The sequence below is a fragment of the Triticum urartu genome, chromosome 6A (assembly GCF_056163025.1).
Source record: "Triticum urartu cultivar PI428250 chromosome 6A, HENAU_Tu73, whole genome shotgun sequence".
Lineage (NCBI taxonomy): Eukaryota > Viridiplantae > Streptophyta > Magnoliopsida > Poales > Poaceae > Triticum > Triticum urartu.
Genome location: NC_141878.1, coordinates 592,244,883 through 592,258,206, shown reverse-complemented (window position 1 = coordinate 592,258,206; position 13,324 = coordinate 592,244,883). Strand labels below are relative to the sequence as shown.

The 13,324-nt window shown below is 43.8% G+C and overlaps 1 pseudogene; it reads right to left on the bottom strand.

The window, feature by feature from the left end:
• Positions 1-3,279: 3,279 nt before the first annotated feature.
• LOC147966844 (receptor-like protein EIX2) lies at positions 3,280-6,747 on the bottom strand (annotated as a pseudogene).
• Positions 6,748-13,324: the final 6,577 nt, after the last annotated feature.

The following is a 13,324-nucleotide window of genomic DNA, read 5'->3' as shown; positions in this document are numbered from 1 at the left end:
GCTGATTGTCTCTCTCTCTCTGTCTCTCTTTTTTTTGAGCAAGTCAACGGACCCAGGCAGCTCGATCTGGATCGAGAAAAGCGGTCGAGCGAGGTAGGATGCGAGGCAGGAAGGGCGCTTGATCCGGATCAGCAGGAGCCCAATCGGCCCACCAAACAAAGCAAGACCTGGACCGGCCAACAGCGGCCAGAGCCGGCCGGACGGACAAGCAGGAGGGGCGGAGCAAGGGAGCGACGGGCGTGAGCGCTCAAGCGCCGAGCGGGAGCGACGGATGGAGCGGGAGCGGGAGTGACGGAGGGAGGAGGCGCTCAAGCAGAGAAGCAGCCGGGCGCGGCTGAAGCTGGACGGGGCGGGAGCAGCTGCATCCCGACCGACCTTGGGCGGCAGAGCTGCCGAAGAGAGGAAGGCGAGGACGGAGCGCGCGGATCCGGCTGGACAGAGGAGAGGACGACCAGGAGCGGCCGGAATCGAGCCGGGGTGGCCGGAATTGAGCCAGGGTGGCCGGAATCAAGCAGGAGACGAGGCTAGGAGCAGGGAGCACAGAGTTGCATCGTGCGAGAGAGCGAGGCTAACCTAGCATCTGATACCATGTTGGATAATGAGCAACTGTATTCTCAGGAGGGCCAAAGGCCAATACATATACAGGTGTGTGGTAAAGTGCAAGAGACCACTTATACAATGGGGATAAACCGAAAAGGGCTATACACATCTAACAGATAGAACACACCAGTAGCAGGAGCCTGAGACAATATATAGGTCTAATTGGCATTGCAACCGTCGCCGGGACAAAGAGCACCGAAGTGCTTGCTGCCGCAGCGGGACATGGTCTGGAGATGGTCTGAAATGTTTGTCTTAGTTTACTTTTTAGTTGAGTATGAGAAACTTTGTTTTACCTCTTCACCTGCCTGCCCTAAATTTTGAACTTTCGAATCTGCATCTTGCTGTAAATACACATGGATCAGTAAGAACTTGATGGAAACGGTTGAGCGTTCCTTCAGTTTTGACGTGAGCGTACTTCCAGTTTTCCGTGCTCAAAATACAACTGTCACATAGTTTTTGGATGCAGACAGAAAGCAATCACAACAACAGAAATTCAGACCAGGAACTAAACCGCAAAGTTATCACAGTTTCTTTAGATCGGCAACAAACAGGATAGATCAACGAACTGCTGAGCAAGACGAACTTACTATCAGGAATAAAAATAACTAAGTCCTCATGGCAATTAACACAAACACTTATGAGAAGATCAACTTAGATTCTCTCAAGTTACAGGATAGATCTCCAACTTCAGGTTCTCACGACACAAACATTTCCGAAGGGTTCAACATATATTCTCTAATGTTAACAAGCAATGAGCCGATCTCTGCCAGGTTGCAGAGCTGACGAAACAGACAAGAAGAAGCAGAGCTTCGAAAGAACTACTCACCAATGATGTTCATTATAGGCTTTGACAGCAATGAATTCTATCCTTGGCTTAAGATCTATGCAATGAATGGATGATCACACAATTTGCCTTAAGACTGTTTCAGAACTGAAGCAGAGTATATCATAGTGTATCAGTGAAACAGAGAAGAAATTATGTCTATCAAGAGGCGTGCTAAATTATCATCAATCTTAACTCCAATCACAGATAGAGCTACCCGACTGTACACTGAACTCATACTCCCTCCAATCTCAAAATAAGTGTACAAAGTTGTACTAAGGTTGAGACACTTATTTTGAGACGGAGGGAGTACTATTTTAGCATCCATCTCTTCTGGATTTCTGCCCCCAATATATACGTTCTGGCAAGACAAGACCGGAATGGCAATTATATATTTTCTCCTCGAATATTAGTGGAAGAGTTAAAGTATCCTCCATGTGCAGAACTAGACCTCATCTTTGGACGGCTCCACAAAGTTTTGCTTTCCTAGAGAATACGTGCTCCATCATTTCAGCTGATTGATTACGGCGCGCGCGTGTGCTTCTGCAGTTCCCTGTTTAATAGATAGATTAAGCACCTGGTTAGCGGGTCCTTTTGTTTTGTTTGAAATTCCAGGCCAATTCATGAAAAATAACATACTCATGTACATTATGTTTGAAACTCATGTAAATTATGACAAACTGGGACGAGTGAAAGCAGAGCATCTGGCATTCTTGAAGCAGAGCATGTCTCTACTGAGCTGATTCAGCATTGAGGCCCGAGGGGCTGATTTGAGGTGTTGGTATTCGTTCCATCTATAGACTTTGGGATCACCTGGTGGTTCTTGATTTCTGTCCATGCGCCATGTCAATGTCACCAGACTGACGGAACCTTTGAGCACTCTGCTGATCCTGGGGTGTGCTTTGCTGAAACAGAGACCCTTATATCATATACCTGCTTTTGCTTTTGCTTGTGAAACAGGGAGCGCCTACTTTCAGCATATGAAGCTGCCCTCACATTTTTCAGTTCGTTTTCTTCTGCAGGCTCTTGCTTTCTTGAATGTTCTAAAACTGTGTGAGTTCGCATGAGACTGAAGACCAAAATGTCTGCTGCAGTTCATCTGATTTTCCCTGGGAAAATGCTGTGTTTTATAGTAAATAGATGAATATTTCCCCTGGAAACAGGTTTAAATGTTGTTTTTGATATTACAGATTGACTCTGAGAAGGTACAAAATAAATCTGCTGTCATATGACCCAGCAAACAACACAGTTTGTGGCTGCTCACGATTTTTCTCCCTTGTCCATCGTGAGCACCAGCGGATTTATACTAGTACAGGGTTCAGTTCCTGGGTACCAAAATCTCCATTTTTCTGGCATGAAACAAACTGTAGACATAAAAAAAAAGTCTTTTCTTAATTTTACTTAGACTTTTGAGGCATTCTGTAATGATCAACGACGCAGGCGTGGTCGTGCTCAAAGGGACTTGAACTGGTCAACCTTGAGCTTCTGCACTTCGCTTGCAAGTTTGCGAGCAAAATAAATATATGCCAGCTCAAATGACACTTCAGATTAAAATGAATAAGTCCACAAACACCTATGGTGCACAGAGCTTTCTACGTCTTGCCTCTTGGCACATCTTACAAACAAGTTTGTTCACATATTTGACCAAAAGGTGGCGTTCTTTTTTTATATATGCAAATGAAAGCAAACCAAAAAACACGAAAAGCCATAGTACATTTATGGGGTTGTATATATTCCTCAGCTTAAACAATCCAGCAAAACATATACATACACTTCATTTATTAAAGTATAGGCATACAAAATACCAATACAATACATTACCAGCCAATGCTCCTTTAGAGCTACAAATAGGGAAATGGTGGAAACATACAAATAACAATACAGTACAGTACAGACGTCCAGCAGAGGCTAATTTAGGACTACAAATGGGGATATGGTGCAAACATACAAATACTATTTAGATACATGCAATTCGCTTGCTGCGGAGTTGGGCACTTTATGGTGCACCGTCTTGAGTTTTCTCCATCATGTGAGCCCACCTTACAGCCACTTGCACATAAACCATGTCGTACATCATATCAACAAACTGGAAGAAGGCAGCCCTCCATGTTCTCTTCATCAACATGGTGCAGAAAACTATCCACAGACCCACCACAAATCCAATGCTCATGGCAAGATAAACAGATGGCATATGATCTATATCTTCGAGGCCACTTTGCTTTGCATCATGTGTTGAGCAGTTCCTGCCAACCGGATCTCCACAAAGACCAGGGTTACCGATGTAAATATACATCTAGTTGGCAAGAGTTTGTAGCTGTTGTCCGGGTGGTATTGCACCGGACAGATTGTTGTATGACAAGTTCAAGTGGCTCAAATAAGGTGATGCTGACAAACTTGATGGTATTGCACCAGAAAACTCATTGTAGGATAAGTCGAGTGACTCCAACCGCTTTAAATCACCTACTTGGTTTGGGATTGTTCCAATGAACTGATTATTTGACAAGTTCAGATTGGTAAGTCCAATGAGTAGAGTTATCTCTTCTGGAATCTCTCCTACCAAACTATTACTTGACAAATCAAGAATTACCAGTAGCTTGTAGATTGCAAAGGTGTAGTCACGCTTTTGATCCTTCATGATTACTGGGATGCTCTCTTCATGAAAGTAATCAACCGTGTCATGTGACACCACTGCCTTCATTGCCTTCAAGTTTGACAAAGACCGCGGTATGCTTCCTGATATGTTGTTATGTGCTATGTCCAAATAATGAAGACGGTGAAGGGAAGTCAGACTCTTAGGAATATGACCACTGAACATATTTGATCTCACTCTTAATATTTTCAACTGCGGGATTTTTTTCTGGCAACCATTCTGGCAATCCTCCAAATAACCTATTGTAAGAAAGGTCAAGGAACATCAATTGTGATGACCTTGCAAGAAATTTAGGGAATTGACCAGTCAGATTGTTGTTATTTAGGGCTAAGCTGAACAAGTCCCAACCAAATTGACTTGTAGAGTTTGCATCAGATTCCTTCCAACACCGCACAATATTTCCTTCTAAATGGTTTCCTGATAGGTCCAACCTATACAAAAAAGTCAATTGGAATATAGACAATGGGATGGTGCCTGTGAGTTGATTATTTGCAAGCATCAAGTCTTCAAGTGCAGGAGCATACAACTCAGATGGCAACGACCCAGATAAAGAGTTTGAAGATAGGTCCAGTTGTCTTATATGTATAGGCAACTGTGGAACTTGACCTGTCAACTTATTGGACCCGAGATATATATACTCAGCTGACATGTGTTGTAGATTTGCCGGTAATGAGCCACGCAATTTGTTTCCTGATGCTTGCAAGGTTGAAGCTCGGGAAAATGTTACCCAAAACCAATCAGGAATAACATCATCTAAATTTGAATCACTGAGAACAAGAACATCAATATCAGATTGCCATTTCAGCCACTCTGGAAAAATGGGCCCCAGTTTGCATGATTGGAATTTCGCAACCTTTAATCTAAATGTTGGAACCCATTTTTGGTTGATAGAAAATCTCAAAGAGTTGTACGACAAGCCCAGATACTCTAAATTCAATAGGCCTGCAAAATGCTCCTCCACGAGCACTCTATCCAATTTATTATGGCTGAGGTCCAAAATCTTTAAATTACCTAAACTTACTGAGTGTCCTTTCAAGAGAAAATCACTGAAGTTATTATGGCTGAGGTCCAATTGCACCAAATTACCTAAACTTGCAAAATGTTCATTGAAGAGCACACCACTGAATGTGTTGTAGCTGAAGTCCAAGTGCTTTAAGTTGCCTAAACTTGCAAATTGTTCTTTAGAGAGCACATCGCTGAAGTTATTGTAGCTGAAGTCCAAAATCTCTAATTTTCCTAAGCTTGCAAATTGTTCTTTCAAGAGCACACCGTTGAAGTTATTGTAGCTGACATCCAAAATCTCTAATTTGGCTAAGCTTGCAAATTGATCTTTCAATAGAACACTGTTGAAGTTATTGTAGCTGAGGTCCAGCCATTTCAAATTACTCAGTGCTCCAACTCCTACAGGTAGAGGGCCAGTCAACATGTTTCCAGATGCTTGAATAACACTAAGATTGGTCATGTTACCAATCCAAATGGGTAGATTCCCGGTCATATTTGCATCCTGCACTGAAAATTCTTGAAGTGTCTTCCATGAGCACTTTGGCAATCGCTCCATGAACTCCCCTATGTTTGAAGCTATGTTGTTATTGTCGAACATCATTGTTTTCAAATTACACAAATTTTCCAATTTTTTTGGTATCAAACCCACAAGCTGATTCAGACTTAAATCTATGACTTGAAGGGACGTCATGTTTGCCAGGTCACAAGGAATAGGCCCTACCCAGCCGGAATAGAAGAGGTAAAGCTCCTTAAGGCCTGTGAGATTCCAAAACCATGCGTGCTTGAGTGAAGTAATGAAGGTGTTATAAGAGATATCAAGGACTTCGAGATGTGTGAGATTGGAAAGTGATACACTAGCAAACATGGTACTATTTAGTCCACACTCGGACATGCGAAGCACTTTAAGAGAAGGAAGCATGTTAACCCTCTGAAACCAATCCCCCGCAGAGCTAAGATCCACAATGCTCATATCAAGATGACCCAACAAAGAGAGACGTGACACCCATGCAAGATCCACTGTGTAAGGCCTATTCCCATAATAATAATGATAATTCTGACTGACATCAAGATATTGCAACTTTGAGAGATTGCCAAGTTGAGAAGGTATTCTCCCACCGAATCCTGCCGACGAGAGGTTGAGATACCTTAGGTTCTTGAGAGAAGTCAAGAACACAGGGATGCTTGTGCCGTTGAAGTCATTGTAGCTTAGATCAAGATACCTCAGGTGTTGTAAAGTAGCCAAAGAAGGGCTCATCTCACCTGCTGACAAGCTCAATGATCTGCTCATGATCGGGTAGCTGTGGTCGTACATGTAGTAGCTGTTGTCGTGCATGTAGTAGCCCATGTTGTACATGGTGTCCATGTCGATGTTGCGGAGGTTGAGCTTGATGAGATGGCCCGTTCTGTTGCTGCAACGGACTCCCTTCCACAGGCAACAATCCTCACCCTGCCATGACGAGAGACGGCCAGCAGGGTCCAGGAGGCTTGCCTTGAAGGACAGAAGCGCATCTCGCTCGCTGCCGATGCAGGCTCTTGATACACTCGCTTGGCCATCGGAAGTGGATGCTGCTTGGAAGACCAATAGGCAGAGCAGCAGCGCAGTTCCTCGGATGAGGAGCGCAAGCTTAGGCATATTGGTCGGAAATGGCGGATGGAAAGGAGCTTATCTCTATTCCGGTTCTACCACAACCGCAGTATAGGAGTATGATAGGAGTATATGGTCTACAACCCACGTCTTGGTCTTGGTCTTGTCATGCATACTTTTCCTATACTCAAGGTGTGGCTAGAATTTGTTGATTCGGACAACCCACCATGCACAGCACGGCACAAGTTGGAGCTGTAAGCTGTATCCAACATTCGCTCAATAACACACATTGTGTGTCAGGTCTAGCATTTAAGATCTAGAGAGTTATTTTAGTGTTGGCAACCCCTCCGTCTACCTGAAATACACAAATTTAGATGCATAAATACAAAGACTCGTAGCTCTCAGTAGTTGTCAGTACTCAGCAATCAGCCAAACGAATCAAAAGGGCAGTATTTCAAAAAACTCATCAGAATTTACCAACCACTTCCGTTTGTATGGTCTACAAGCAAAGCTAGTCCACGTCTTGGTCTTTGTCATGTTGTATGCATACTTCTCTAATACTGAAGTTTTCTTTTTTGCGGGGACTCTAATACTATTAACCATGCGAAAACCTATAACGATCTGGACAGTCTACCATGCAGAGCAATTGAACAAGCAAATACGCAGCAGTGCAGATAGTGTCGAGAGTGTTAGGACTAATTAGCATGTGTTAATTACGTATAACAGCAGAGAGAAGCAGCGCATTCGGAGTCCACGTCATGGTCTTCACTGCATGCATACTTCTCTTCTAGTCAAGTCAAGTTATGGCCGAATGATTTGGACAATCGACCGAGCCGAGCACGGCACGGCAGGCGAGCACGTCCACTGGTGAGGCACGCATCATAGCAATTTTCTCCTTAGTAATCTGGCGACGAGTCTGAATTGATCTGAATATTCCACGAAATAGAAAGCGAACCTGCGGGGAAAGTGGACGATGAGGCACATGAGATCGTCGTCGGCATCGAGGAGGGCCGCGACGGAGGCTTGGTAGTCCTAGAGGTAGAGGGGTTGCGGCAGTGTGCATGATGTTCAAACAGATTAGATGAGCATTTTCTGCTCAAATCAAGTTTGCATCAGAGATACAACGATGTTCAGAACAATTCTCTTACAGGCCACAAGCGGCTACCTGCAGACTTTCTTTGAGTTTGATAGGTGAGATGTTCTTTTCCTTTTCCTTTGTTTTATTCTTGCTGGATGGTGTACTGGCTTGGTTGGGCCGGATGACCTGAACTCTGAGTAGCAAGCTGAAATGGATGGATATTCCTCTTTACAGAAATCTGAAAAAAACATGAAAAAGTATTGTTAGCATGTTTGTATGTTCACATATGACAGTATAATTCTGAGCGGTAATACGTGGAGAATTGTCTTCCTTTCAGTTCAGTTTTATTGCTTCTGTGAAGATCTCTTCAGTCTCTTGCTCAACAAGTTTTTCTTTTCTATTTATAAGATGTTCACAAATAAAAGATGGTTTAACATTTTTAGTGTGTATATCCAAAACATTAAAATATCAGTCCACAAGTATTTATAAGATGTATATACTCATTTTAGTCCACAAGTAGTCCATATTAAAATATCCAAAACATCTCCTAATAGTGAACAGATGGAGTAACATTTTCTGCTGAAATCAAGTTTAACAAAATTGCTGTAAAACAGCAGGAATTGTCCTCACAAAACCCCTTACACTTGGGTCACACATTACTACTACTGCTACTAGTACATCTGAGCAAGCAGATGGCAGAAACAACACAGCCACTTCTTTTGCTTCTTCTCAACTTCACTTTTGCTTCTTGGGCATCCTGTAACCACCGACGACGCAGGCGTGGTCGCGCTCAAAGGGCTCCAGGGTCACCTGCTCCGAGGGCTTGAACTGGTCGGCCTTCAGCTTCTCCACTTCGCTCGCAAACACAGCCTCAGCAGCCTGGGTGGAGTCGATACAGTTTGCCTGGTGAAAGGAAAGTGCAATGTCAGCTCAAATGGAAATTTCAGATTTTCTAAGGCATGCTCTAAGTATGAAACTGCGTGGTACCTTGATGGAAATGACGAGTGGCCGCCATTCTTCAAGAAGTATGATGCGGTTAAGGACTAAGATTTTAGCCTGTGGGAAAGAAGATGCAATGACAAGATTTAGAAATGCGAAACCACAGTATTAACAAGTCACCCACATCATGCTGCAATATTCAAGCTGAGGGTTTTTACTGAAACGGTATTCAAACTGAGGGAGGATCGGTGCTCCACGGTCCGGAGACTAGAGGCCAGGGGTGTCCTCTCCAGCGACAACTTGGTGCGCGTGTTGCATCGATGTCCGGTGGTTTCTCATGGAGGTGCGGTCTCTCTTCTGGTTAGTAGCCTCAGGTGTGTCTTGATGGAGTGTCGGCACTTTTGTAATCTTGTTCTATCTTTGATCTACTTTGTAAGAGGTTTCCCTCATCACTTTGTATCGGTTCGGCTGTGTGCTTTATATATAAAGCGGGGCGAAAGCCTTTTTCGATATATATCATCTCCTTAACACGCGGCTTGCTGATTTGTTAGAGGGAGCAAAGACAGGCACTGACCGGAGTGTGTATGTTGTATTTGATATCATGAGGAAAAAGAAGAGTGCAAGCTAGGCTGGAGACCTTGTTAAAAATATGATGCGGTTAGAATTTTTTATGATTGAAAGGAGAGTGAACTACAATACACGTGTATGGTCTACAGATTACAAGCTACATCGTGGTCTTTGTCATGCATACTTTTCCTACACTCCACACTCGAGGTGTGGCTAGAATGAACCTTGCTATAGGTACGATGGATTCCCCGTCCAACACGTACGATTAGAAACAAATCGTTGGTGATTCAGTTTGTGGGCCATGGCATTTACAGTCTAGTCGTACCGGCGTACGAGGAAAATGAATCGTATGCAGAGCAGTTTCGGGCTAGAATTTCCCATGGTCACAGTACCATGCACAACACGGCAGCCAAATTGAAGCTAGAATTTCTATCCTGGATTCGCACAATAACAACAACAATATCTGCACATTGTGAGTCAGGTCCAGAGATTTTTTAGTGTTGGCAACTCTCTCTTTGTTTGCCACATGTACATCATTTTAAATCCAATCCCCCAAATGAATTGCCATTAATTTACATACTCACCAATCTGTAACTGCTACAAACTATTCCTTCCAGCGGGGGAGCTTGACAAGAATGTATGGGGGGACCAAATTTTTTTTTAACTACTGCAATAAACTAGAACTCGTAGCCTTCACACAAAATTGTATTCATATTTACCTGTATTGGTTGCAAAGTGCATACATACGTACTTCAAAAAACAACTAACTAGTACGGATGAGCTTTCGAACCTCAGTGAGACCACACCATGGGGTACTACAGATCAGCTTTTCGGTCTCTTTTTTAGTCCCAATTCAAGTAACTAGATGAACAAATATGTGCCGCCAATGGCAAGACAAATCCTTTAATGAGACCAAGTCAATAAGAGTACTAATTAAACTCATACAGGGAACCAAAATAACTGGACAAGGAGTGGCCGACTGGCCGGCCGTTCATGCAGATGCAGGCAAGAACATCGGTGGCAACGAATTAGCGGTGAAGACACAGCTCGAGCGCGCCCTTGTTTCTCGCTATCCCTAGCTGCGCGCGCCGCCTAGATTTTTTTTCAAAACTGTGATGATTTTTATAGCAAATTCAGAATCTATACGTCCTCACACAAGAAAATCAAAACTAGCATCCTGTCGGCCTCCAGTTGGTCGAAGAGGGGCTCTTCCGCCTACGGTTGACCGAAGTGGGCTCTTCAGCCTCCCGTTGGCTGAAGAGTACCCCAACTGGACCGAAGAGTACTCTTTGGTCTACCGTTGGCCGAAGAGTGCACTTTGGTCATCCGTAGGCCGAAGAGTACTCTTTGGGGCCCAAGGCCTAGCATAGGCAAAAGAGCGCAGCCATGCAGCTTCGGCCTCCTGTTAATGCGAAAAGTTGGGGCCCGAGGACTCTTCGGCCTACGGTTGACCAAAGAGTGCTCTTCGGCCTACGGTAGATCAAAGAGTCATTTTCAATCCAGTTGAGGCACTCTTCGGCCAACGGGAGGCTGAAGAGCCCACTTCGGTCAACCGCAGGCCCAAGAGCCCCTCTTTGGCCAACTGGAGGCCGACGGGGTGCTACTTTTGATTTTGGTGCATGAAAACGTATAGATTCCGAATTTACTATAAAAATCATCATAGTTTTGGTGGAGCTCTTCGAGATTCCGCGTCGAGCTAGTGCGGCATCAGTCATGCCGGATGAGATGGAGCTGCCAAGCGCCTGAGTAGCAATGATTGGGGAGCAGACAAGCTATGCATGCGTGAAGCTGATGGGTATGCATGCGTGAGAACATGGGACTGAGACAGACTGCAGGGGCGATGGCCCCCTCAGGTTTGTACGTAGCTCTGCCAATGATTCCTTCTACCAATGCAATGATACGCGTATTCGCCAAAAAAAAATCATCAGGATTTGTGATGCTTGCCCGGTACCGACCACTCCTATTGTATGGTCTATGAGCAAAGCTAATCCACGTCATGATCTTTTCATGCTGTATGCATACTTTTCTAACGATTTGGACACTCCGTGACTTGCAGCGCTGCGCCCGTATGTCAGGCACTGTCGGAAGAACCTCAAACTGTGCCTGAACCACGCCCATGAAATCCGGAAAGCACGACCGTCACAAAGCGTTATTATTATTTTTTTGAACATCAGTACAGACACAAGCGCTCATATACACGCACATACACTCACTTCTATGAACGCACACACGCACACCCTACCCACCCCTATGAGCACCTCCGAAAGACTGAGAAAAGTGTCAGCACAATGGTGGTGGTTTTTAAAAAAAATAATGAATGTTGGTGGTTTTTTGATTTAGGGTCCACAATTGTGGTGGTTTTTCAATTTACTCTCCCCAAACAGTATAAAATCATGCATAGTTCCAGCTTGTGAATTGTGACGCCAATTTGCTATGGTGAACATGAGCGTCACCTAACTTGTGTTGCTAATTTGCCGCACTACAGCTCACTCAACCACTGCAGTTTTATGATGCCGATTTATTTTTCTATAAAGACGGAGTTTCGTGACATGATGAACAAAGAGCCAGAGCCGTCTCTGCTAGTGACATGACCCAAGAACTCCACATTCGACCTCTTCCTCCACCCCGTTCTTGCATAAGAGAAGCATCCATCTGCTAGGGGTTACAAATAGGAACAGTAATTGCATGATTTGACAGTGCAATGTCAGTGAAGAATAGATACTTCTGAAGCAAGTTCGCCTATCTGAAGTTCCGTTTGTCGAAAGAAAAAAAGGCACATATGCAACTCTATTTCTACCATAGACACTAGATATATAAGTTAGCATATTTGCTACTTTAGAACACAAGATATTGAAATGGGAGAAGGAAGAGCAACACATCAGACACATGAATGGAAAAAGAGAGGTTCTGTCCACTATACTTTATATATGATTAATTATGAGTGTCAGGCAACAAAAAGGTAATAAATGTTGGTTTGGTTACTGCTGCGTAAACCTTAGTTAATTGTATGCTTAAAATTATCAAGCATTATTTTTTTTACTAAAGAAGCATCTTAGACAGTACCATCCATGTGCTTGATATCTTCTGTTGCCTCTATTAGTTATGGTCTGCAAGGTAGACTTCTTTCCTTACCATAGCATTGCCGATTATCGTCAGAAATATATGATCAGGTCAACAATGGATTCATATCATCTCCGTAATATGCAGCTTGCTGACACTTCAGAGGCAGCAAAGACAGAGTCTGAACGGAATGTGTCTGTTGTATTTGATATCATGAGGAAAAAGGAAAGCGGATGATATGACAGATTGGAAGGAGAGAATACACAGAGCAACTTCTCTCTATTCCACTTCCACCACAAGTGCAATACTATATGTGTGTGGTCTACAAAACCACGCCTTGGTCTTGCGATGCATACTTTTCCTACACTCGAGGTGTGGTTAGAATTTGCCATGATTCGGACAGTACCATGCACAACACGGCAGCAAAGATGGAGCTCAATAACACCAATAATATCTGCAGTTGTGCACATTGCGGGTCTGGTGAATTTTGAATGTTGGCAACCCTCCCTTTGTTTGCCACGTGTACATCATTTTAATCCAACCCGCAAAATGAATAGCCAATAATGTACTCAGAAATCAGCAAAAGGAATAAAAAAGACAGTTTTAAAAAAATCACCTCATGGTCTTGTCATGCTGTGTGCATACTTTTCTAACGAATTGGACAGTTCCTGAATTGCAGTGCTGCGCCCTTATGTCAGGCGGCATATAGGAAGAACCTAAAACCGTCCCTGAACCTTGCCCATGGTATCCAGGAAGAACAGCCGTCATAACGAAGCCATACGAATGCTGGATATATCTCTGTCCAATTCCGGCTGAAAAGTATATATACAGAAGAGCTGGACCGGTCACTGACAAGGTTGACGGACTCAAGGTGTCTTCGCTCCGATGGCAGGCAGGCTTCAGCTAAGGCCGTGTGAAAAATTGCAGAAAATTCAGACGCAAGTATGTGGACGTGATGACGCTGTAAGAGGGTTTTTAAACTCATGCGGCCTTAAGCCTAATGAGCATCCAGCGTTCCAA